Source organism: Podarcis liolepis (assembly GCF_965112155.1).
Source record: "Podarcis liolepis genome assembly, chromosome: 4".
In the NCBI taxonomy this organism is placed as follows: Eukaryota; Metazoa; Chordata; class Lepidosauria; order Squamata; family Lacertidae; genus Podarcis; species Podarcis liolepis.
The window spans coordinates 101,779,580-101,803,301 of NC_139558.1; the positions used below are offsets into that span (position 1 = coordinate 101,779,580).

Below are 23,722 nucleotides of genomic sequence, written 5' to 3' on the forward strand. Positions count from 1 at the left end.
GACTCAAGGACCCAGAATGGCAACAGACAACTGGGAAGCAGACATCAGTGATAGACCCTCTCCTGTCTATCATAAGGCCCAAAATGGTTGATACTGGGAGAGACAACCTTTCCAGTCTCGGGTTCAATGCCACATAGCTACTAATACTTTGAATTGGGCTCATTAGCTGACAGGCGGTCAGTATAGCGATTTCAGGACCAGTGACACATAATTCAATTGGGCTGCCCACTTCCAAGCTAGTGGTCACATTTTGAACTAGCAGCCCCTCGCTTTGTTTCCACAAACCCATCCCTAATGCACCCCACCCTATGGAAAGCATTATGCAGAACAGCAGTTTGCAAGACCCACTAATGAAGATAACAACACCGTTAAATTCAAAGTGGTAACAATTAACTGCACGTTTATTCAAAAATAAATACATGCAAACAAAAATATGTGCTCTGGTCTAACCCTGTAGCTAAAAAAAGAACGCACAGCTAAGAATATCGTGTGAAAAGTATTTATACGCATTGCTACTAACGCAAACATAAGGGTGAAGGAAATTTATAGCATAACATGTTTATACATACATAACTGCTTACCAAATATGCACAAACTGCCCCCTGCCGCAGATGTATGGTTTAATAAGAAGAACAATAATTGGCCATCTTGTGACAATTCAGAGTTGTAAATACAAAGAAAATGTGAGCAAAGGCAATAGCTTTGAGAGTGATAAGAGCAGGAAAACGTTAAATACAAAGCAAGGGAGATGTTTTGTTCTAGGAACTAGCCTGGTCAATTGTATATGTGATCAACTTGGGGGGGGGGCCTCCAGTCCCCTCCTGCTGCTTCCTTGCCCCTTAGCATCTCCCCAGGTAATCCCACTGCTTGTTTTGGGATCCACAGCTCTAGGCTGTTTCCAAGGGCAGCCCCACAGGGAGCACATAGCAGTAGTGCAGGTGGGAAGTCGGCCGAGAATGGACAACCGAGGCCGGCCTTTTCCAGATCAAGGAGCACAAATACCATCTCTCTGGGTAGCCCAAAAAGGGATTTGGCTGCTGCAGTGAAGCAGCCTGGTTAACTGCGGCTCTGCTTAGCCCTTCCTTTGAGACGCCGAGTTTGCAACAGAGTGGAAGTTTCCGACAAACTCACCAGAGGGGAGGCAGGAGCGATGGATGGGCTATTATTTCTTTCTGGCTTTGTCCCTTGGCTTTTGCGAGCACTTCTGGAGAGAGGCCCAGCTGGGAGAAGGGAGATTACTCAGCCTTCCATCCGAAGCAAAGTGCTCACCTTTCTTTTGGAATCCTGGAGGAATTTGAATAGATGCTTAATAGAGGTCAAGTTGCATCACACCAAGGCTTTGCAGATAGCAGCCACAATGTGTGTGTGTCTCTCTCTCTCTGCGTGTGTTTAAATACCACGGCTCTCCAATTTTCATTTTTTTAAAAAACTGCAATCACTGCACCTTATTCCACCTCCTTTTGCAAAGCATTTCCTCCTACCAGGCATATTTTCCAGGAGCCAATGCAATGCCCTTCAAAGATTTGAGCGTTTCATTCTGACAGCTGAATCGAAAGCGGCGAGGAAAAACATCATCTGTGTCCAAGTCGGTTTATCCAGCCACTGCCAGCCGAGCACCTGAAATTGCGTTGGTGGTGATTAGTTAACCTGCGTGCTTTCCAAATGGCCAGGGATCGATTCTCCCCCACTGGGGAAACTGAGGCAGTCCCCGGCAAAAGTGCAACTTGGGGCTTATCCACATGCCCTCTTTCCCCCCAGGTTTGATGAGGCCCTAAGCTACCGAAGGTAATGGGGCCCTTTCTATGTCTAGCTGTCCTTTGTCAACAACAAACTGTGGCTGTTTTTTGGGTTGAATATATGCTAGATGGTAATTTATGGACCTAAAGCCATTTGCGCATGCAGAATGTAGGCACCCTATATATAGAAATGAGCAAACCGGTGATATTTCAGGGAGCAGGCTAGCAGGCAGGGCCCATGACTTACATCCTAGGAGCCTACACAACACAAAACACTGTTGCTGTATGTAGGTTTTCTTTTGTTTTTTATCTTATATTTTGGAAATGTACATCCAGTTTCTTTAATTTTTTTGGGGGGGGGCCAAGAGACTGGGGCCCTAAGCTAGGAGAGCCCACCATCTTCTGAGAGAGACTGGTCCACTGTCAAACAGCTCCTACCGTCAGGAAGTTCTGCCTGATGCTTAGTCTGAATTGCCTTTCTTGAAGCCATGGTTTCGAGTCCTACCCTCCAGAGCAGGAGAAAACAAGCACACTCCCTCTTCCATGTGACAGCCCTTGAGATATTTGAAGGTGGCTATCATATCTCCTCTCAGCCTCCTCTTTTCCAGGGGAAATAAACTCAGCTCCTTCAACCGTTCCTCATCAGGCTTGGTTTCCAGACCCTCAATCATCTTGGTTGTCCTCCTCTGCCCACTTTCCAGCTTGTCAACATCCTTCTTAAATTGTGGCGCCCAGAATTCGACATGGGACTCCAGGTGTGGTCTGGCCAAGGCAGAATAGTGGGGCTATTCCTTCCTTTGATCTGGACGCTAGCCTTCTGTTGAGGCAGCCTAGAATAGTGTTAGCTTTTTTTGGCTGCTGCATCACACTGTTGCGTTAAGCTTGTGGTCTGCTGAGATTCCCAGATCCTTTTCACGTGTATTACTAGTAAGCCAGATCTCCCCATCTTATATTTGTGCATCTGGTTCTTCCTGCATTTTTTTCAATCTATCACTAAGGAGCGGGGTTTCCCTTGGAAAGGAGCAGAGCAAGGGGAAAACTGCTCAGACCTTCACTTTCTAGGCCTGGCACAAGCGAAAGCAGGGACAAGCCCTTTGGTATTGATTCTTTTTGCCGAGGGAATAAGACTTATGTGCATGTTTTCTTGACGCACAACTCCTCTTAGAAGGAAAGTTGGGCAGCCTGGAGGCGATTCTCAGCTTTTAGTTCTGAAGTAAGCTTGCTAACTGGCCAAATGTTGCAACTGGAGATTGACAGCCAGAAACACAAAAATGGTGTTGCTGTTTCCATATATTATAGGAGATGTGAGTTTCTCCATTCAAAAAATGCAGGCAAGCATATACATCTCCTGGGACAAAGTGTAGATAAAAACACATTGATTGTAGAGCATATCGAAAAATGCGTCGTATTAGGGGATCTTGCTGTCCCCAAAAAATGTGTTGCTTAGGCAAAATTGCACACAAATGCATCACACTAGGAAAGTGGTTCCCAACTTTTTTTTTGGCCATGCCCCCACCTAAGCATCTCTAAAATCCCGATGCCCCCTCCTTGTGACATATAATTCTTATTATTCAAAAAGTGAACTCCTATTCACGTGGAGGAAGCCTAAAAGGTCTTCAACTTGGTCTAACACATTCTCAAATTGCCCCCCTTAAAAATCAAATTGCCCCCCTGTGGGCTGTGTGCCCCCACGTTGGGAACCTCAGCATTAGGAGAAATTCGCAGGAAAATGCTGGTGAAATTTTCGTCTCAATTTAAAATAACAAACTGAATTGGTCAGTGAACTGAGTCTAAGCCTGGAAAGATGAAAAACTGAGAAAAACCAAAATAAGCAGATTTGCTCATCCCCAGCAAAGAATTGGCTTCCCCTATCACTTAGTGATGGGTGTTAGAGGTAGCACAGTTTATTAACAGGGTGGAATTTGGGGGGGGGGGTATCAAACAATGCCCAGACCCTGAGGTCCAGCTCCGAGGGCCTTCTGTCGGTTCCCTCCCTGCAATAAGTGAGGTTACAGGGAACCAGGCAGAGGGCCTTCTTGGTGGTGGCACCCACCCTGTGGAACGCCCTCCCATCAGCTTTCAGGGAAAGAAACAACTGTCTGACTTTTATAAGACATCTGAAGGCAGCCCTGTTTAGGGAAGGTTTTTAATGTTTGGGGTTTAGGAGCAGAGGCACGGGCAAGGGAGGAAACAGAGAGCGAAGGGGAGGAGGCAGAAGAAAAGATGAGTGATGACGACGACCCGAGATCTCCTAGTCTTTCCAGTGAATCAGAGGATTCACAGAAAGGAGCACCAGTGGCCAGGGCAAGGGGGGAGTCTAGGGGGGCACCCCAGGAAGATAGAGCCAGAGGGGACTCAGGGGGGAGCAGCTGGAAATCGGGACCAGCGTCACCGCCAGGAAGCAGGGAAGAGGAAGGGAGCCAGGGGGGAAGCGCTGGCAGCTCACCACAGGAGGGAGGACATGAGTCAGGAGTGGCCACACCTCCATCGGGGAGCGACGAAACGGTTAAGAGGAAAGTGGAAGGTTGGGCGCGCGCGCCAAGTTCAAATGCAGAGGAAGGCGGCGCAGTAAGCAGCCCCGAAAGGGAGCCAGGTCCTAAAGCCCGGCGCAAGGAGGCAGGAGGGTCCGGGTCAGCGTCAGAAGAATCCCGGAAGGAAGAAGCCCCGGGGGGTAGAGGGACCCAGAGGAGGACAGTCAGGCGGAAAAGGTGGAGCAAGGCTAGGATATTAAGTTGGTGCACACGGGGCGGAGACTCAGACGGAGCTTCGCCGATCTAGCTACTAGACGTAGAGTTGCGCGCAGCAGCGTGAGAATGGAAACTGTAATTCAATAAAGACTTTTACTTAATGATCGCTGGCTAGCGTGATCCTCTGTGAGCTAGGATCTTCAAGCAGCTCTGACAGGTGTTTTATTGTATTTTTAATATTTTGTTGGAAGCCAGTCAGAGTGACTTGGGAAACCCAGCCAGATGGGTGGGGTATGAATGAATGAAGGAATAAGGTATCGTACTTTTCCGTGTACAGTGGTACCTCAGGTTACAGATGCTTCAGGTTACAGACTCCGCTAACCCAGAAATAGTACCTCGGGTTAAGAACTTTGCTTCAGGATGAGAACAGAAATCAAGCGGTGGCGGCGCAGTGGCAGCGGGAGGCCCCATTAGCTAAAGTGGTACCTCAAGTTAAGAACAGTTTCAGGTTAAGAACGGACCTCCAGAATGAATTAAGTTCTTAACCCGAGGTACTACTGTATAAGACTAGGATTTTGTCTTCCAAAATCATGCTAAATAGTGGGGGTCGTCTTATACATGGATAGTGTATAGGGTGGACATTTGATTGATTGCTGCCACGGCTGTCAGCAGCTATTGCATCAAGGGGTGGCGTTGATTGGCTGATGCTGCCGCAATTGGATTGGCAGCTTCTGCCGGCGAGGGGGCAGACGAGAGGCGGGTTTTGCGCTGCCTGCAGGCGAGCAATTTTCGGCAATCTCCCCCCAAAAGCTTGACAACTCTGAGCCATCTCCCCCCATTTTCTTAAACATGAGTCCCCCAAAAGGCATCTTATACACGGGAAAAAACGGTACATTCCTTGACTCCTCGCTGGAAGGTGGCGATTTCTCAACTGAAAGGAAGGAGCAGCGCATCTGGATTTGCATGAGCTGTGATTTCCGCCTTGGGCTAGATGAGCTTTGGGGGTCCCTTGCAACTCTGCCACCTGTGAGTTGGGTTTGGCGCACCTGTGGATGGGAGTTCCACCTTGCCTGCATCATCCGCCTGGCTCCTTTCATCAGCAAACGGAGCAGGAAGATGTCATTTCCTGAGTGACACATGCCGGCGGGAGGGGGTGGGGTGGGTGAGATGTCAGTGCGTCGCATGCCATAACTGGCAGCTGAACTCCTCCGTCTCGGCCCTTCAGAGGTGACGGAGGGAAGTGACAGTGACACGGCGCTGTCACACTCTGCTATTACACTGCTGGGATGGCGTCAGAGGGTAAGAGAAGGAAGCAGATTATTTGGCCTGCTGCAGTGGCAATATTGCAGAGAGCCCTCCTGTTTGACTGGCAGCCACTGATTAATTCTGAGTCTCTCCTCTTTGTCAGATGAGCTGAGGTGTGGATTGACTCCGGCCCTTGCCTTGCAAAGATGCCTTCATATCTGGGACGGCACTTGTCACCAGCGACGGACTGAGCAGCCTCTGTTTCCGTTTCGCCGGTGCTAAAGCATCATATCCCATTTCGCACAGGTGTCTTGGAAAAGAACGCGCAGAGAAGCTCTGCATTTAAACGATGCTCAACTTTTTAGGTAAAATAAGCATCTTCAGTGCTTTCTGAGGCATTGCCCTATAAAACGCCCTGTCCTGTGGGCATTTTATAAAATTCTATGGGACGCGGGTGGCGCTGTGGTCTAAACCACTAAGCCTCTTGGGTCGGCGGTTCAAATCCCCATTGCTCGGTCCCAGCTCCTGCCAACCTAGCAGTTCGAAAGCACACCAGTGCAAGTAGATAAATAGGTACCGCTCTGGCGGGAAGGTAAATGGCATTTCTGTGAGCTGCTCTAGTTCGCCAGAAGTGGCTTAGTCATGCTGGCCACATGACCCAGAAGCTGTACGCCGGCTCCCTCGGCTAGTAAAGTGAGATGAGCACCGCAACCCCAGAGTCGTCCGCGAGTGGACCTAACCGTCAGGGGTCCCTTTACCTTTATGATTCTATAATTCTATGTTTATCACTCTGATGAGTCAACCTGGTCCAATCTCAAGAGAAGAAGCGAGTAGGAAAAGTTCCTGCCCCATGTACCACCATGTTCATAAGCCATACTGTGCAATACTGTAAGAGAAAGGAAGAAGAGAATTTTGGGAATTATAGGGACAGAACTACCTAAATTGTATAGAGATTTATTCGTGCATGCTACTACAGCAGCAAGAACATTACATGCCCAAAAATGGAAAGAGGAAGAAATCCCAGCAAAGGAAGAACAGACACAAAAACTTATGGAATATGCAGAAACGGCAAAACTTACTGGAAGAGTAAGAAATCAAGATAACATTTTTTAATATATAAAAGAAAGGAAATGGTTTATTGAATATTTCCAGATAAATGGTAAACAGATAAAAAGATTGGCAGGACTATTGTAATAACCTGCAGTTTCTGAAGAAGATGTATTTAAAGAAGATGAATAAATGAGCAAATTAAGTTAATTTGGATATGCAGAAGATGTTAAAAATAAATGTAAGGAACTGCAGAAAGAGGGGGGAGGAAGCCAGTTTTTGAAATGTCAAAAGGATTGTAAAATTAGTGAAATGTATAAACTTGAAAAGTATAAATAAAAATAAACAAGGGGGAAAATACGGTAAGAACTGTTTGACAGTGGAATGGACTTCAAAGGTTGTTGACTCTCCTTCCTTGGAGGCTTTTAAGCAGAGATTGGATGGCCATCTGTCATGGGTGCTTTAGCTGAGATTCCTGCATTGCAGGGGGGTTGGACTAGATGACCCCTGGAGGTCCCTTCCAACTCTACACTTCTATGATTCTTTCACTTCCTGGCTGGCGTATGAGGTGACAACTTAATAAAGTTTGGCTTGTTCTGTCCCAGAACTTGCTGTAGTTGCTCTTTGCACATCTTCCTTCCATTTGTGAAAAAATAGCTTTTTCGTATCAACGTGCAAAGCTTCAACGGCCGGAAAAGAGAAAAACCAAAACGTAATAATGGTATTCCTGGCCATTTGGGGAGCAAGGGGGGGGTCCCCTCTCCATTAAAAGCAAGGCTGGGTGATGCTTCTCGTGTTCTTTCAATTTAATGGTCCGTGGGTCAAGAAAATGGCATTGAATCAGGAAATCAGTAGGGAGGCTGCCTTGGAGAGAGAAAGAGGCCGGATTGCATGTTCTTCAGGACTGCTGCCACACACACACGGCCAAATGAGCTGGGCGATGGCAAAGGTTATTGGTGGTCCCTTCCCGAGGCTTCCCCATTGCTGTGGGAGGCCATGCAATACAAATAAAACCACTTGATTCCCTTCTGGAAGTCTGGATCCATCATCAGACCAGAGATGGGTCAGCAAAGCTGGTAGAGGAACGTCCTTGCGGAGCTGTTTCACCAAATAATTTTAGAGCATGCTTGGTGGTCCTGCTATTTGCTGGACCTCAGAAGGCTAATCCTTTCCTCCTCCTCTGTGGGGCAGGGGGGTGGAAGGTCTCAGGCTGGGCCTGACTTGCACTGCACCCCCAGTTGTGTGCTTCTTCATAATAATAATAATAATAATAATAATAATAATAATAATAATAATAATAATAACAACATTTTATTTATGTCCTGCTCTCCCCAGCCGAAGCCGGGCTCAGACAACAGTAAAAAAAACCACAGTTTACATAAAATCGCAATCAATTAATTGAAATACATTCTAAAATCAGTTCAGAATCAAATTAATGGCAACCACCTTAAAAGGGAGCAGGCTTTGTGAGTCACAGAGCCTGCGTATTTCCTGTTTATAAACAGGAAGTTTATGTTTTCTGTTGCTTTCCTTTCTCTCTCTCGGTGCCTGAAACACTGAAGCAGGCAGTCATGTTTTTCTCTGTTCTGACTAACGCAGAATAAACTTATGAAAAATGCTCTCCTGCGTGCATCTTTCGCTGTGCATTATCTGCTGATAAGAGCGTGCACCAGCCCTGGAATGTGGCAAGCTATTTCTGGAGCTCGTGTCGCTAATTGCTGATACTGCGTGTCTACGGGAGATCGATGGACGTCCGGAGGCGACGTGGGGCCATGATGGACTTTGTCTCCCTGGCAGTATCCCAACACCATTGGGCTAGAGTTCTATGAGGATTACAGAAGGAGGGGGTCAGACTGTACCTTGGCCAAAGGCCTGGCGGAACAGCTCTGTCTTGCAGGCACTGTGGAAAGATGTCAAGTCCCGCAGAGCCCTAGTCTCATGACAGAGCGTTCCACCAGATCGGGGCCACAGCTGAAAAGGCCCTGGCTCTGGTTGAGGCCAGCCTAACCCCCCTGTGGCCCGGGATCTCCAAGATGTTTTTGTTTGAAGACCATAAGGTCCTCCATGGGACATACCAGGAGAGGCGGTCCCGTAGGTACGAGGGTCCTAGGCCGTATAGGGCTTTAAATGCTATAGAAGACTATAGAAGGGGACCCCTAGAGTCATCTACTCCAACCCCCTGCGAGGCAGGACTCTCAGCTACAGGCATCCATGAGAGGTGGCTATCCAACCTCAGAAAGTTCTTCCTGGCGGGGAAGGAGGTCCACAGGGGCTGCCACAGAGAATGCCCCCCTCCAGGGATGCCCCCCTAAGTCTCTAAGGGTGGAAGAACTACCAAGAGGCCGCCCTCTGCCAGTCTCAACACCAGAGAGGGTCTAGTAGTGTTTCTCAAACTTGGGTCCCCAGCTGTCGTCGGGCTACAACTCCGAACATCCCTCGCTAGCAGAACCAGCAGTCAGGGATGATGGGATTGGTAGTCCAACAACAGCTGAGGATGTAAGGTTGAGAAACAGTCGTCTATAGGGAAGGAGGTGGGCTTTCAGATATTTGGGGCCTGAGTCATTTAGGGCATGGGTAGGCAAACTAAGGCCTGGGGGCAGGATCCGGCCCAATCACCTTCTCAATCCAGCCCAAGGACGGTCCGGGAATCAGCGTGTTTTTACATGAGTAGAAAGTGTCCTTTTATTTAAAATGCATCTCTGGGTTACTTGTGGGGCATAGGAATTTGTTCATTTTATTTTTTTTTCCAAAATATAGTCCTGCCCCCCACAAGGTCTGAGGGACAGTGGACCGGCCCCCTGCTTTAAAAGTTTGCTGACCTCTGGTTTAGGGCTTTCGACACCAATATGTGCACCTTGAATTGGGTCTGAAAATGAGCTGGCAACTGGTGCAACCTTTTAAAAAATGGGGATTGTATGAGATCAACATAGAACCCCAGGCAGCAACCCGGCTGCTCCATTTAGGACCAAATTTCTGAGTCATCTTCAAAGGTGGCCCCACGCACAGCGCATTGTGGGAGTCCAGCCTGGAAGTTTCCAGAGCATGCATTCCTGCGTTGCAGGGGGTTGGACTAGATGACCCCTGGGGTCCCTTCCAACTCTACAGTTCTGTGATTCTTTGGTGTACAACGACCAGGATATCTCCATCCGAAAGGGGTTGTAGCTGGTGTACTAGCCGGAAGTGGGAAAAGGCTCTCCTAGCCATTGTGGCTGGCTGAGTCGACAGTGACGGGGTCAGATCCAGAAGTATCCCCTTGGCTGGTTCTTCTGTCCCACGCTTCCGGCAGGCTTGGCCTCTTGACGCCAGTGGATCTTCTCTGTTCACAGCCTTTTTTGCAAGAACCGGCTGTTGACAGGCATGTCTCAGGGCTTTGTTTCCTCATCGCTCCCCTTTGGGAGTTGCCGTTTTCATGTTTCCTTTCAATTCATGGCAGTGCGGGACACTTCATTTCAAAGAGCTGACAGGGTAGATCAGATACACTTTCCGTCAGGTGGTGGCTGGGAGCAACGGCAGCAGCAGCAGCGGCAGCTGGCTGGCAATATGCGAGAGCAAAGGAGTTCATTTTCCGTGGCAAAGCTTTCCGTCAAGAAGGAGCGGAGTATTGCATGAGACAAGGGCACTTCATTCCACACGGGAACCTCAAAAGAGCCCGTGGCCTCTCCAGTCCAGCATCCTGTTCTCACAGGGGCCAACCCATTATGAGAAACTCGCAACCAGGATTTGAACACAAAAGCCATCCTGCGGTTTCCAGCAACTGGCATTCAGAAGCATCGCTGCCTCTGACTGTGGAGGCAAAACAGAAACTTCCTGGTTAGGGGCCATCAGTAGTCTATAATCTCTTGCTCTGGAGGGTAGGACTCGAACCCATGGCTTCAAGTCAGAAGAAAGGAGATTCCGACTAAACATCAGGAAAACCCTTCTGACACTCAGAGTTGCTTGGCGAGTCCCCCGCCCCAGTGGAAATAAAGACACATGACACAACTATTAAGGTTAATGGGCTAAATAAGGTCACAACTTTATTGGTTACAGGTGATGAGCGGTATTGGCTTAGGCATTGGTCCTGACTGACTACAGTGGTGCCTCGCAAGACGAAAAGAATCCATTCTGTGATTCTCTTCGTCTAGCGGTTTTTTCGTCTTGCGAAGCAAGCCCATTGACGGATTAGCGGATTAGCGCTATTAGCGGCTTTTAGAGGCTTTTAGCAGCTTATCTGCTGATCGGATCAGCTGATAAGTGGCTTAGCGGCTTAGAAAAAGGGGGGGAAGGAAAAAAAAACCCTCAGGAACTCGCAAGACATTTTCGTTTTGCGAAGCAAGCCCATAGGAGATTCGTTTTGCGAAGCACGTCCAAAACAGAAAACTCTTTCGTCTAGCGAGTTTTCCGTCTTGCGAGGCATTCGTCTTGCGGGGCACCACTGTATATCCGATTTCAGCCTGTCTGCTTGAAGTCCGGGAAGGGTTAACCACCAGTAGGGGGAGTCCTGCTGATGCACATCAACTAGGAACTCCCCTGGGGTCACTGATTGGGGGTGTGCCTTAGGCCCTCAACTCCCTAGGCTTTGGACAGGGCCACGCCCCCCAGATTCCTTTACCGGACCACCCTTCAATATGTGGGGCAGATGATGGCGCTACCTCCCCTCTTCCATCTACAGAACTATACCAATGCCGAACTGCCTGTACCCAGAAAGTTGTGACGATTTGCTACAAGGTAGTCGAAAACCAAGTGGCTGGTGCCAATTTGCCAAGTGGAAAAATTCCTACCAGGCCCCTCAACGGCGACCAACCAAGGTCCATAGCAAGGTCAAGGAACGAGAACCTTAGAGGGCGGGAGGGTGGGAAAACAGGAACAGTTGGTAGGTGGCAAAAAAGGGAGATCCCCAGCTGCAGCTGCCTTAAATAGGGCAGGCCACACCCCCAGAGCTAGCCAATTGGGGGTGACGCAGCCGGGGATTCCCCCAATCTCGCGGGGGCTGGGCTCCAGCTGCCGCGCACGTGGTGAGGCTGTGAAGCCCGCATCCCCACCTCCTTTGCAGGGTGGAAGTGGCTTTCTTTGACAGTGAAACAGTCTCCCTCAGGATATGGTGGACTCAGGAGATGGTGAGTACCACTACCTCCTGTGGCAGTGAGTTCCACAGTTAACTGTGTCCTTTATTCTATTTGTGCTGACTCTTCCAACATTCAGCTTCCACCAGTTATAATGTTGGGGGGGGACCCCTTTTCTCAATCTGCTTTCTCCACGGTTTTATGAACTCCTATCATTTTGCTTCCCGCTTTACTAAAACATCCCAAATGCTGCAACTTTTCTCTCCATCGCCTTGATCATTTCGGTCGCCCTTTCCCAAACCTTTCCCAGCTTTCTAAGGTGAGGCAAACAGAGAGGTACAAATGCCGTCGCGCCAGAGATCTGAGTGGCGCTTATATTTTTTGATTCCTTTCCTAACGATCCCTAGCACCTTCCACCACTCACACCCGCCTCCCAGGCACACCCACCCAAACCGAGGTGGCCGGGAGTATTGTTCCTCCCATAAATAGTTCCAGAACTAATTTCGTCGGGATGTTGCTAGGCGACCGGCATCACACCGTGGCAACAGAAACTCTATCGGACCTTCGGCGAGAAGGTGGAAGGGGCAGTGATATTTCGGAGGGGAGAGCGCAACTGTTTCTCTTGGCCCGGGGCAGGGCCTGGCAGGGCTCATCAGGACTGCGGCGACAGCGCCTGCCCAGCAGGAACCGGGGTATTTTGGGGGAAGTTTGGTCGGGAGTTTTTGCTGCTGTTACTGATATTAACTTTTTGTGTCTTTCTTTTTATGTGGAAATTGTTCAGTCGGGTTATGTGGTTTTCAATGAGTTTTATTCATTTTTATGACTACTTTGCTATATTTGCATTTATGTAAGTCTTTTCATATTGTGAGCCGCCTTCAGCATTGTTTTAACTGTGGGAAGATGGCATACCAAAAAAGAAAAGAAAAGAAGGGATGACAAAGATAAGCTTTTCCAGGGGTGTAGGAAGGGGGGGCGGGGGGCAGGCCACCCCAGGGGTCATCCGGGGGGGGCAACAAAATCCCCCAGGTGTGATGGCCCCGCCCCCAGGTGCACGGCATGTGCACTGCTCCGGGTGCTCCGGCGCTGAGCTTTGCAAAGGACGACTCCTGGCTGGTAATTCAGCAATATTTTCCCTTGAGACGACTCAGTGGCCCAGCTGACTACCATAGCTGGGATCAGCGAGGGCTAGTGACAGCCCTAAGGGACGCGGGTGGCACTGTGGTCTAAACCACTGAGCCTCTTGGGCTTGCCGAAGGTTGGTGGTTGGTGGTTCGAATCCCCACGATGGGGTGAGCTCCCATTACTCTGTCCCAGCTTCTGCCAGCTTAGCAGTTCAAAAGCAGACCGGTGCAAGTAGATAAATAGGTACCACTGTGGCAGGAAGGTAAACGGCGTTTCTGTGCGCTTTGGTTTCTGTCACGGTGTTCCATTGCACCAGAAGCGGTTTAGTCCTGCTGGCCACATGACCCTGAAAGCTGTCTGTGGACAAACGCCAGTTCCCTCGGCCTGAAAGCAAGAAGAGTGCCACAACTCCATAGTCATTGTTGGGATCCAGGGATCCTTTACTTTTTAAACCTTTTTTACCTTTAGTGACAATCCTGTGGCCCATATCTGTGGGTCATCACAGGACATGTTTGCTTCACAGGTGTTGTTTGATGTTTTGGGTGTGGCAGCCAGTGACATGAATGATGTGGGCTGATCGTGGGGGAGGGGGGAACGGGGGCACTGACCACCTATTTTAGCAAGCATTTCAACCATGCGGCCTCTGATTCTAAGGATGGTGGATCCATCTGTTTTTAGCTCTCCCAGTTTCTCATTTCCCCAGTGTTAAGTTCAGTCCTCTACATTTCCGCATCATCTGTGGGCTGCTGCTGCTGTTGTTTAGTCGTTTAGTCGTGTCCGACTCTTCGTGACCCCCTGGACCAGAGGACGACAGGCCCTCCTGTCTTCCACTGCCTCCCACAGTTTGGTCAAACTCATGCCGGTAGCTTCGAGAACACTGTCCCACCATCTCGTCCTCTGTCGTCCCCTTCTCCTTGTGCCTTCCATCTTTCCCAACATCAGGGTCTTTTCCAGGGAGTCTTCTCTTCTCATGAGGTGGCCAAAGTATTGGAGCCTCAGCTTCAGGATCTGTCCTTCCAGTGAGCACTCGGGGCTGATTTCCTTCAGAATGGAGAGGTTTGATCTTCTTGCAGTCCATGGGACTCTCAAGAGTCTCCTCCAGCACCAGAATTCAAAAGCATCCATTCTTCGACGATCAGCCTTCTTTATGGTCCAGCTCTCATTTCCATACATCACTACTGGGAAAACCAGAGCTTTAACTATACTGTGGGCTGCTAGTCCTCATGAAAATGTACGCATGTATTTAAATTGTATACCACCCTATAACCGCAGGTCTCAGGGTAGTCGCAACATAAAATCACAATATAAAAACACAAAATACATTTTAAAAAAACAAAACACTAGCATTTTAGTGCAGATTTCTAGTAGACACATTTTGGTATGCAATTTCCCCTAATATTTTGGTATGTTACTTTTTCACTAACATATGCATTTCTTACACACACTTGATTTATTTTTATTATTCACAGTTCTATCCCACCTTTCACACCCAAGGAACTTAAGGTGCCGTACTTCTGCCTCTCTCCATATTTAATAATAATAATAATAATAATAATAATAATAATAATAATAATAATAATATCTTTATTGTCATTGCCCCCTTCAGGGACAATGAAATTACTTGACTGCTCCATAAAAACACTAATTAAACAATACAGTATAATACAGCAAGGGAGATTAGATGACTTTCAAAGTCCGGGCTTCCCATTCAGGGCCGAGATCGCTCTGGAGAAGAAGCTGTTCTTAAGATGGCTCGTTCTTGTCTTCATCGTCCTGTATCTCCGTCCCGACGGCAAGAGCTCGAAGAGACAGTGACCAGGATGCGATGGATCTTTTACTATGTCCAGTGCCTTCCTTTGGCACCTTGTGGCATAAATCTGCTCTAAGGTGGAGAGTGGGCAGCCAACAATGCCCTCTGCTGCCTTAACAACCCTGCACAACCCCATCCTGTCCTGGGTAGTACAGCTTCCGTACCACACACATAAGCCATAAGTGAGCACGCTCTCAATGGCACAGTGATAGAAGGCAAGCAGCAGTTTCTGCGGAAGATGGTTTTTCCTTAGTATTCTCAGAAAGTTCAGTCTCTGCTGCGCCTTCTTCACAAGCCCCCTTGTGTTGACACTATCCTCACACCAGCCCTGTGGGGAAGGCTAGGCTGAAAGAAGACCACCCAGGGAGCTTCATGGCTGAGTGGGAATTGAACTCTGTTCGCCCAGGTCCTAGTCCATCACTCTAACCACTGCACCACAGTTCCACAAGTATATGTATTTTTGTGCACATTACTCAGCTACAGGACTGTGCTGCAAAATTCAGAAAAGGGCAGATTTCAAAGGGTGTCTGTCTTTCAGTTTGCATTTTATTTCAGGAAGGGTGAATTAGGCAGGGTGATCTTTAAATGTGAACTGACTTGACTTTATCCCCGCATTCCCACCTCTTGATTCCAGTTTCTGGAAACCACAGGAGGGGAGAGTTGTGTTCGAATCCTGCTTGCGGGTTTTGCTTTGGGGCAAGTGGTCAGTCACTTTGAGAAGAGGATGTTGGGCTCCGTGGGCCACTGGCTTGATGCAGCAGCCAGGCTCTCCCAATGAGTCCCTTCCATGTCTCTGTTTTTGCAATTCTCAGTTCCTCATCTGTAAAATAGGAAACTTAATGAAACTTGTCAAGGAGTTGCGTTCTGAGGGTGTCGGAGAGGAGGTTGGCAAATCGCTTTTTGTGCAGGCTGTAAAATTCTGCGGAAGCAACACATGATTAATGGTGATGATGAAAGTAGTTACAGAAGTTTGAAAACAAAGAATTAAGCTTCCTTCTTTCTTTCTATTTTGCCTCTCAGCGGGTGCCGGAGTCAAGATGCTGGCAAATTGCCTTCCCAGGTTTCTGGCATCATTTAGAGAAAAGGTTAAAAAGGCATTCAAGGATTTCGTACTCCCTGTGAAACTGCAAACCTGAAGGGTGTGTGGAAATGTATGGGGACCAGCAGGGCCAACCCAAGACAGTTGGGCACCAGAGGTGAACTGCAAAATGTCTCTCCTTGCCTGGGAATCATAGAATCGTAGAATTGGAAGGGACCTCCAGGGGTCATCTAGGCCACCCCCTGCAATGCAGGGATCTCAGCTAAAGCCCAACCTCTGCTTAGCAACCTCCAAGGAAGGAGAGTCCACCATCTCTTGTGGGAGTCTGTTCCACTGTCAAACAGCTCTTCCTCTTTTTAAATGCTTAATGTTTATTACGTTTTTATATACAGTCGTACCTTGGAAGTCAAACGGAATTTATTCCGGAAATCTGTTCAACTTCCAAAACGTTTGGAAACCAAAGCACGGCTTCTGATTGGCTGCAGGAAGCTCCTAAAGCCAATCGGAAGCTGCAGAAGCCCCGCCGGATGTTCGGCTTCCAAAAGAATGTTCGAAAACCAGAACAGTCACTTCCAGGTTTCAATTGTTTGGGAGCTGATTTGTTCGGAAGCCAAGGCATTCGGGATCCAAGGTACGACTGTACAGTGGCACCTCTGGTTGCGAACGGGATCCGTTCCGGAGGCCCATTCGCAACGTGAAAAGCCTGCAACCTGAAGCGCCATATCTGCGCAGGTGCGCGGCGCAATTCGGCACTTGTGCACATGTGCGAAGCACGATTTAGCGCTACTGTGCATGCGCGAGCAGTTAAACCCGGAAGTAACCCTTTCCGGTACTTCCGGGTCGCCGCAGGATGCAACCTGAAAAAACGTAACAGGAAGCAAACGTAACATGAGGTATGACTGTATGTTGGACAACCCAGTCAGATGGGCAGAGTGTTAACAACAACAACAACAACAACAACAACAACAACAACAACAACAACAACAACAACAACAACAACTGAATACGCTGTCCCTATTTTAATGTTCGAGGGTATGCACTTTTGAGAGCCGTTGGGAACCTTGGCGATAGGGCTGACAGCTTGCTGTCGCTGCTTTCCTGCTGCTGAATAACATTTCCCGTGCTAACCGGCGGCTTCGCTCACTTGCAAGTGCCTTTTAAGAAAGGTGCCGGCAGCAGGGAACCTTTCTGGTAGTGATCAGCGCTGCATTTTAGTGGCATTTTGCCGTGGCCTTTCCGTAACCCCGAACCCGTGGCTCACAGACAAGCTCTCGCACGGAGGCAGCATCTGAATCTGATGTTCGAGGGATGGAGAGAGCGATCCGTCAGGTGAGAAGAGCTTTCTCCCTCTGTCTGCAGGGACGGGGGCTTTCCTCCCTGGAGGGGGGGCTCCCGCATGGATTGAATGTGCACAACGCACAAGTCTTGTGCGTTGTGCATCATCAATCCATGTAGGAGCCTCTCCGCATTATGGATCTTTTTTTTATATCTATATATACATTTTTATTGATTTTTTAACATATCAGTTCCAACAGTCATACAACATATCTTCACATCTTATACTTCCGTCAACACCTCTGGTGATTTTCCGTTCTTTATCACTTATTCTGCATCTCTTAATTTCCTATTACATTTAATTGTCCTTAACTATTAATTCTCTTCATAGTCTTTCTTGCAAATATTTCAAATAATCCACCTTACAAAACTTCTTGCAATCCTGCTAGCGTAATCTGTTCGTCACAATTACTTTTCAGATGATTCATATATTTACTCCAGTCTTCTAAGAATCTCTGATCCCGCAGGTCTCAAATCCTTCCTGTCAATTTATCCAGTTCTGCATAGTCCATCAACTTCATCCTCCATTCTTCTTTCGTCGGCAGTTCCTCTTGCTTCCATTTTTGTGCCATTAATGTTCCCCACATTGTGGATCTGTTGCAACATGCAATACACTTGGTCAAGGAAAGGTTTCAGCATTCGAGACTTCTCAGGTTAGAGAAAAGGCGAGTAACAGGCCACATGATAGAAGGGAATAAAATATGTGGCCTAGAGAGAGAGGCTGGAGAGAAGTTTCTCTCGCAGCAGTAGAACTCGTGGGCATCCCGTGCACCTGCATTTTGGAAGACTCAGGGCAGATAAAAGAAAGCAAATGGTTAAACTATGGAACTCCCTGCCACAGGAGGAAGTAATCGACACTGACCCCTGATCGGCGGCACCCTCCGGGATGTACGCCATGCCCTCTGGGACGAGCGCCGCTCCAGGTACTGGAGCAGGTTGCTTCGCCTCTGAAGAGGCCGCAATGTTTCTGAACACCAGTTGCTGGAAACCACAAGAGGGGAGAGGGTCTTGTGTTCGAATCCTGATTGCAGTTTTCTCGCAGGCATTTGGTTGGCCCCTGTGAGATGCTTAAAATGCCACCGACTGCTTAAGGACATTTTAAGCCACATTAGACACTTGGAACAGGGAGGCAATAGCAGAAGAACCCCACACTTCCCCAAGAGTTTGTTCCAATGAGTCCAGCCCCACTTACTAGGCACTGCCGCATGAGTCCTTTTGTAGTTGGGCGTGTGAGGGTCTGGAAAAGGCCCTGGAAGGGAGCAGGCCCTGCAGTCCTCACCACAGCCGATGGTACACAGATACTGTTGCATGTTTCGCCATTTCTCCACGCGATAGGAATTTGCAAGGGCGGCGTTAGGCAGGGTCTGGTTCCCTTTGGCTGAGAGGGACACAGAAGGCTTTTGAACACAAAAAGAGCTTTTGCTGGATCAGGCCAATGGTCCATCGAGTCCAGCATCCTGTTCTCACCGTGGCCCGACCAGATGACTCAGGGGGGGGGGGGGGAAACCTGCAAGCAGAATTCGAACCCAAGAGCAACTCTTCTTCTGAAAACTGCTTGCAGTTTTCGAGGTGCTGGAAACCACAGGAGGGGAGAGTTGCTCTTGTGTTCGAATCCTTCTTGCAGTTTTCTCACAGGCATGTGGTTGGCCACTGTGAGGACAGGAGGCTGGACTAGGTAGACCATTGGCCTGATCCAGAGGGCCCTTCCTATGTTCTTAAAAGATGCACATCACTGGAGCTTGCGTTTGAAGACACGTGCTGAAATAACAGCAATCTGTCCCTACCCCCACCGCCCACCCCCAAACTAATAGAGAAGCGGCTCGCTCCCTGCCATACTGTAAATTCGTAGTGGATGCAAAACACTGTCTGTTTTCTCCTGTCAAACCTTGAAGGGTGTGAATGATGGAGCTGGCGAGGAGGAAGGTGTGATCTCGGTTTGGAATGACAGAAGGCGCATGATGTTGAGGAATGAAAGCGGGCCAGAGAACGCCATATTAGCGCACTGGCGCATGCTGTCATTCAGAGCCAATGGCCCTACCACAGGATGCAGAGAGGAGAACCAAGATTCTTGCAGAGAGCTAGAAGTGTAGATGACTTTCACTGATACCACGGCATCCAATCCATCTGTTTTCTTTAATGAATTAAACTAGATAGTTTTAATTTGGTTTTGAATAAATGTATAAGTAATTGTTGCTGTTTTGACGTTTGTTTTCATTCTTATCTTCCTTATTGGGTCTTGCAACCAGCTCTTCTGAACAATGGTTCTTATAGGGTAGGGTAATGGGAATGAGTTAATGGAATGAATGGGATGTTAGGAGAGCTTGCAGCTTGGTGAATTGGATTGATCACTTGCAGTTTCTGGGGTTCAAAGGCTTTATTCATGCAGGAGGCATTCACAGGTTGAGTAGAGATTAAAGAGAGAAATAACAGACATCTTGTCTCAACAAGTTGGGAGAGAGAAAAACTAAAACATGACTCAGCTTTTAGGAGTGGAGGTAACTTTGATGAAGAGGCTACAAGCAAGTTAGACCAGGCATGTCCAAAGTCCGTTTTGGTGGGGTGTACTCTGGTCCGCCGGTCGGTTTAATCCAGCCCCTGTGGCAGTTTATTTCCTGGGGTAAAATCCTAAAACCTCAACAACTGCAGTTCTAAAAAAAGGTTAACAACTTTGGTCGGCCCTCACGGCCCTTCACGTCATCAAATCTGGCCCTCTTTGAAAAAAGTTTGGACACCACTGAGTTAGATAAACAGTGCCCTCGTGTAGTTTAAAGTAACACATGCATTAGTTCAAGAGGAAGGAAATGTATTTGCTTTTCTTCAATGGGGGGGGGGGGTTGTGGCCCCCAAAAGTTTGCAAACCACTTGTCTAACCCCTTTGCCCTTTCCTCTAACTGAAAAGAAGCCTGCAAATGAGGGCGGTGGTTCAGATGAGCCAATGTGACTAGAGTGTCAGACCTGGGAAATCTGGGTTTGAATCCCCACTCAACCAAAGAGTTCACTGGGTGACCTTTGGGGTCAATCAGTGCCTCTCAGCTTAACCTACCTCACAGGGTTGTTGTGACAATTAAAGCGGAGGGGAAGACCTGGGTGTGGAGGACTCCCTGGTCCTGAATGGGGTAACTGTGTCCCTGAAGGACCAGGTGTGCAGCCTGGGAGTCATTCTGGACTCACAGCTGTCCATGGAGACGCAGGTCAATTCTGTGTCCAGGGCAGCCGTCTACCAGCTCCATCTGGTACGCAGGATGAGACCCTCCCTGCCTGCAGACTGTCTTGCCAGAGTGGTGCATGCTCTACTTACCTCCCTCTTGGACTACTGCAATGCGCTCTACGTGGGGCTACCTTTGAAGGTGACCCGGAAACTACAACTAATCCAGAATGCGGCAGACTGGTGACTGGGAGTGGCCATCGAGATCACATAACACTAGTTCTAAAAGACCTACATTGGCTCCCAGTATGTTTCCGAACACAATTCAAAGTGTTGGTGCTGACCTTTAAAGCCCTAAACGGCCTCAGCCCAGTAGACCTGAAGGAGCGTCTCCACCCCCATTGTTCTGCCTGGACACTGAGGTCCAGTGCTGAGGGCCTTCTGGTGGTTCCTTCGCTGTGAGAACTGAGGTTACAGGGAACCAGGCAAAGGGCCTTCTCAGTAGTGGCACCCGCCCTGTGGAACGCCCTCCCACCAGATGTCAAAGAGAGCAACTACCAGACTTTTAGAAGACATCTGAAGGCAGCTCTGTTTAGGGAAGCTTTTAATGTTTGATGCATTATTGTATTTTAATATTTTGTTGGGAGCCACCCAGAGTGGCTGGGGAAGCCCAGCCAGATGGGCGGGGTATAAATAATTTATTATTATTATTATTATTATTATTATTATTATTATTATTATTATTATTATAGTACGCCACCTTGAGCTAAGACCATACCTCAACAAAAGGAGTAGTTTGAAAGGCTTCCTCATATACACTCCATCCTCGCAGGTTGAAGGTTTGTTGTAAGGGGACCTAGTGTCCCATCCAGACTGACCACTCCCAAACATTCTGCAATTGCAAAACTGTTTCTTTGTGTCTGCCTGTATGTTTCCTTGATACCGTTCAGCTCTTTTCACTGCTTGGCTTGTGACATTTATGAAGGTTGCTGCAGATGGAGATCATTCTCTCAAACCCTGCTGACTGACGGGAGACAGTTTTGTCACCTGCTGAGTCATGCGAGGGGACAGCGTTTTGCTTGCACCCTGTCGACTCATTGGTAGCGCTTTGCTTGCGCTTTTGCTGACTGGAGAAAAGAGCCCAGTCGATGGAGAGCTGTCCACGCTCATTGCATGAGATCACAGGCAGTCATTTGCTAAGTGTTTGACGTGCACCATTTAGGAGCGCTTGGCAAACTATTTGCCTTCCTCCGTCCTGCCAAGAACAGGGAGGCGATTTAACCACACTTCTGCACCCGATTTAAGTCCAGAAGAGAGAGAGAGAGAGAGAGAGAGAGAGAGAGAGAGAGAGAGAGAGAGCGAGCTAAGAATCATCTCACTGCTGGGCGGAAGGCTGCAGATGGACGGACGGCTTAATAGTGATATGTGCAACTTGAGGAGCAGTCAACTGTAATCACTCAAAGTTTTGGCAAGGAGAAGCTGCAAGGAATTAGCTTTGGCTGGTGGCTGCATGTCAGCCTTGCCAGCCTTGAAGAGAGCCAGTTTTAATCAGGCAGACAGCGGAGACAGAAAGCAGGTGGGCTGGGCTGCTCTCCATCAGGTACGTCAAGATGTAGAGACAGGCAGATGGAGGACTCAAAAGTCGAGAGAGAAGTTTCATAACAGAGGCTGGGGAACTGGGTTCGTCCTTAATCCTCACACTCCTAAGGACCAGTTTCCAATCGTAATGATGTCAAGCAACACTGACAAACTGGAACGTGTCCAGAGGAGGGCAACCAAAATGGTCAAAGGCCTGGAGACGATGCCTTATGAGAAACGGCTAAGGGAGCTGGGCATGTTTAGCCTGGAGAAGAGAAGGTTAAGGGGTGATATGATAGCCATGTTCAAATATATAAAAGGATGTCACATAGAGGAGGGAGAAAGGTTGTTTTCTGCTGCTCCAGAGAAGTGGACACGGAGCAATGGATCCAAACTACAAGAAAGAAGATTCCACCTAAACATTAGGAAGAACTTCCTGACAGTAAGAGCTGTTTGACAGTGGAATTTGCTGCCAAGGAGTGTGGTGGAGTCTCCTACTTTGGAGGTCTTTAAGCAGAGGCTTGACAACCATATGTCAGGAGTGTTCTGATGGTTTTTCCTGCTTGGCAGGGGGTTGGACTCGATGGCCCTTGTGGTCTCTTCCAACTCTATGATTCTATGATTCTATGATTCTATGATTCTATGATTCTATGACTGCAGAGGTGCCACTTTGAGCCAAAGATTGAGGAAGTCCAACGTTGCAGGCATGCGATGAGCGCTTGTGACATCACTTTGTGGGAATGTTCAGGAGAGGATATATTGTTTATTAATATCCTTCCTAACTTGCACTAGTAAGTTCCTTTATGTAGCAGAGTTACATTCCCCCTTTTATATGCACTAGTAAGTTCCATCTTTCCCAACATCAGGGTCTTTTCCAGGGAGTCTTCTCTTCTCATGAGGTGGCCAAAGTACTGGAGCCTCAGCTTCACGATCTGTTCTTCCAGTGAGAACTCAGGGCTGATTTCCCTCAGAATGGATCGGTTTGATCTTCTTGCAGTCCATGGGACTCTCAAGAGTCTCCTCCAGCACCATAATTCAAAAGCATCCATTCTTCGGCAATCAGCCTTCTCTGTGGTCAGCTCACACTTCCATACATCACTACTGGGAAAACCAGAGCTTTAACTATACGGACTTTTGTCGGCAAGGTGATCTCAGCTACCTACAGATATATCTCAAGGGCTGTCACATTCTCTTTTGGTCAGACCACAGCTGGAATAGTGTGTCCAGTTCTGAGGACCACAATTTAAGAAGGATGTTGACAAGCTGGAAGGTGTTCAGAGGAGGGCGACCAAGATGACCAAGGGTCTGGAAACCAAGCCTGATGAGGAACGGTTGAAGGAGCTGGGTATGTTTTTTCCTGGAAAAGAGTGGACTGAGAGGAGATATGATAGCCATCTTCAAATATCTGAAGGCCTGTCACATGGAAGAGGGAACAAGCTTGTTTTCTGCTGCTCTGGAGGGTAGGACTCAAACCAGTGGCTTCCAATTACAAGACTAAAACATCTGGAAAAACTTTCTGAAAGTAAGAACTGTTTCAGGGGAACAGACTCCCTTAGGAGGCAGTGGACTCTACGCCCTTGGAGGTTTTAAAGCAGAGGTTGGGTAGCCATCTGGATGTTTCAGCTGAGATTCCTGCATTGCAGGGGGTGGGACTAGATGACCCTGGGTGTCCCTTCCAACTCTGCAATTCGATGATTCTATGACATCTCAATCCGAGGAGAATCTGAATTGCTGTTTGCTCCAGTTGGACTAGAGGACCACTGACCTTCCATCTCTACGATTCTATGATTCTGAGACTAGGTGGGCCATTGGCCTGATCCAACAGACTCTCCTTCGTTTCTTATGATCTTTTTTATGTTCAGGATTGGGAGCAGGGGGAGGTAGACAGTCTGGACTGGCTCAAACAAAACACCAGGGTGTGATGCTATGGTGGAGC

General features: G+C 48.2%; 2 protein-coding genes and 1 long non-coding RNA gene across 5 annotated transcripts in view; 2 read left to right on the plus strand and 1 right to left on the minus strand.

Annotated features, from left to right (window-relative positions):
- Positions 1 to 23,722, plus strand: part of PDE2A (phosphodiesterase 2A) — a 393,922-nt gene that overhangs the window by 207,331 nt on the left and 162,869 nt on the right. The gene's annotated exons all lie outside the window — the stretch shown is intronic.
- ARRB1 (arrestin beta 1) overlaps positions 1 to 23,722 on the minus strand; it is a 558,582-nt gene that overhangs the window by 162,555 nt on the left and 372,305 nt on the right. The window lies entirely within an intron of this gene.
- Positions 12,231 to 19,255, plus strand: LOC310705430. Its single transcript, XR_014525273.1, has 2 exons — positions 12,231 to 12,449; positions 18,956 to 19,255. It is a non-coding gene; the product is annotated as an uncharacterized lncRNA (long non-coding RNA).